This window comes from Lipotes vexillifer, unplaced genomic scaffold, assembly GCF_000442215.2.
Source record: "Lipotes vexillifer unplaced genomic scaffold, Lipotes_vexillifer_v1.1 scaffold625, whole genome shotgun sequence".
Classification (NCBI taxonomy): Eukaryota; Metazoa; Chordata; class Mammalia; order Artiodactyla; family Lipotidae; genus Lipotes; species Lipotes vexillifer.
The window spans coordinates 282,538-285,707 of NW_006771655.1; the positions used below are offsets into that span (position 1 = coordinate 282,538).

The 3,170-nt window shown below is 42.2% G+C and overlaps 1 protein-coding gene across 2 annotated transcripts in view; it reads left to right on the forward strand.

The window, feature by feature from the left end:
- Positions 1 to 3,170, forward strand: part of RNF216 (ring finger protein 216) — a 154,966-nt gene that overhangs the window by 137,669 nt on the left and 14,127 nt on the right. The gene's annotated exons all lie outside the window — the stretch shown is intronic.

Here is a 3,170-nt window from a genome sequence, read left to right on the forward strand (position 1 = left end):
GTAGGGAAAAAGTATCTATAACGTAATATGACAAAAAGAGATTTTATACATACATAACACATTTTGAATCCTGAAAAGATAGGGAACTGCATAGATAACTACACACAAAAACTGAGAAAGTAGCTAAAAAGCTAGCTACTCCTCAGAAAGCAGCATTCTGCAACAGTTTATGAGCAAATTCTTTTAATCCTTTAGGGAATAAAATTTTTCTATGCCATTTGAAATACTTCCGAGGATAGAAAAGTAAACGAATGTTTTACATATATTTGTATAAAGCCAGCATAATGCTGATACCAAAACCTCTCAGAGGTAACCCTGAAAAAGAAATCTACAGATTTATCTCACTTATGAATATAGGTTTAAAATTCTCTAAATAAAATATCAGCAAATAGAAACCATGACCAAGTGAGATTGTTCCAGATGTGCAAGGATGGTTCAGTATTAAGAACTCTATTAATATAATTTACCATATGATATCTTTAGATGATAAAGACAAATACACTGATGAGGATGATTATAATTTTTGTGACTCTCTGTTGGAATAAAAAAAAAAAATCCCACAAGGACTCAGGGGCAAAAAATATACAAATCAATTTTCAGTGCAAAGTAAAGGAGCTGTTACAGTGGAGGATTCCTGGACTGAAGGTCAATACTATGACATAGTATGAGTGTGTTTCGTGTTTGGTAATTGGAATCATTGTTGCTTTTGTTGTGGTCATCCATTTACAATGCTTGGTGTCAGTCTGTTCATCTCTTGTAAAATTAAATACAGTGTGTGTGAAACAAAAATAAATACAAAACAATAAAATCAAAAAAAAAAAAAGACAAATACAGTCAGCCCCTGTATCTGCAGGTTCTAAATCTGTGGATTCAACCAACCATGTATTGAAAATATTCATGGAAAAAAATTTCCAGAAAGTTCCAAAAAGCAAAACTTGAATTTGCTATACACCAGCAACTATTTACATAGCATTTACATTGTATTGGGTGTTATAAGTAATCTAGAGATTATTTAAAGTATACGGGAGGATGTGCATAGGTTATGTGCAAATACTACACCATTTTATATAAGGGACTTGAGCAACACTGGTTTTGGTGTCCATGGAGGTCCTGGAACCAACCCCCTGTGGATATCTAGGGATGACTGTATCCGTTCTTGATTTAAGCTTTAACAGTAGTATTAGAAGGATACTTAATATGTTTTATAAGCCCCATGTTTCAAAACAGTCATTAGCATGTATTTAATAGTGAAATACATAGAAGCATTCCCCAAAAGTCATATATAAGACTGTCAACATTATTTGTGCTATTCAATGCAGTTAGCTGAGAGAATAAGATGAAAAATATAGGTATTGGAGAAGATGATCACTAATGCTTATTGGACACCCACTGTGTGTCCAATAAAAAGTTCTAAGCACTTCTTTTTTTTTTTTTTTGCGGTACATGGGCCTCTCACTGCTGCGGCCTCTCCCGTTGCGGAGCTCTGGACGCACAGGCTCAGCGGCCATGGCTCACGGGCCTAGCCGCTCCGCGGCATGTGGGATCTTCCCAGACCGGGGCACGAACCCGTGTCCCCTGCATCGGCAGGCGGACTTCCAACCACTGTGCCACCAGGGAAGCCCCTAAGCACTTTTATATGTAAAGAAGAAAAGCAGGACTTCCCTGGTGGTGCAGTGGTTAAGAATCCGCCTGCCAGTGCAGGAGACACAGGTTCTATCCCTGGTCTGGGAAGATCCCACATGCCACGGAGCAGCTAAGCCCACGTGCCACAACTACTGAGCCTGCACTCTAGAGCCCATGAGCCGCAGCTGCTGAGCCCACACACTGCAACTGCTGAAGCCCACGCGCCTAGAGCCCATGCTCCACAACAAGAAAAACCACTGCAATGAGAAGCCCGCACACTGCAACGAAGAGTAGCCCCCGCTCACCACAGCTAGAGAAAGCCCGCGCGCAGCAACGAAGACCTAGCACAGCCCCCCCCCAAATAAAGGGGGAAAAAAAGGCAAACCTACTGTTTTAAACCTGAGAAAAGACAAAATAATCAACTGAAAAGGCATCAGAAGCAGTGAAAGATAGCTAGATACAAAATAAATATACAGAATGCCATTCACAGTAGCTATATAAATCGTGAAATACCCAGGAAATGAACTTTAACAAGAAGTATGAAGAAAACTATAAAACTTATTGAAGGACGTGAAGAGACTTAAACATGTGGAGAAATATGCTTTGTTTTTTTTTTTATAATAACAATAAATTTCATTTATTTATTTATTGGCTGTGTTGGGTCTTTGTTGCTGCGCTCAAGCTATATCTCTAGATGCAGCGAGCAGGGACTACTCTTTGTTGCAGTACACAGGCTTCTCATTGCAGTGGCTTCTCTTGTTGCGGAGCACAGGCTCTTGGCACGCAGGCTCAGTAGTTGTGGGTTGTAGGCTCTAGAGCACAGGGTCAGTAGTTGTGGCACACGGGCTTAGTTGCTCCGTGGCATGTGGGATCTTCCGGACCAGGGCCCAAACCCGTGTCCCCTGCATTGGCTGACAGATTCTTAACCACTGTGCCACCAGGGAAGTCCCAATAATTTTTAAGTTTGATAGTATTACTATTAGTCAGTTGTAAGTTGCTCTGTAAGGATGGTAATGTAGTATGTGAGAAGACCTGTTCTACCAAAAAACGATTGAGCATAACAGTGGATAGATACCCTGCCAACTTGGAGCTAGCAAGGAAGCTGCACCATAGCCCGCGGAGGCCTGGGGATAGCCATTGACGAGTCAGCATTCACTGGGGCAAGTGAGGATGACCTGGATAGTGGAGAAGCGCCTTGTCCCTCAAAGGGGAGATTTGGTGTTACAGAGAGATTACTTATGTCCAAAGTAATCTACAAGGTTACTGCAATTCCCGTTTAAATTCAGTCGGATTTTTTTTTTCTTGAAAAATTACCTGTAATTTTGAAAGTGAGACTAATTTTTACTGTGAAGCTGCACAAATCAAAATCACGTAGACTTGGGCTTCCCTGGTGGCACAGTAGTTGAGAGTCCGCCTGCCGATGCAGGGGACACGGGTTCGTGCCCCGGTCCGGGAAGATCCCACATGCCGCGGAGAGGCTGGGCCCGTGAGCCATGGCCGCTGAGCCTGTGCGTCCAGAGCCTGTGCTCCGCAACGGGAGAGGCCCG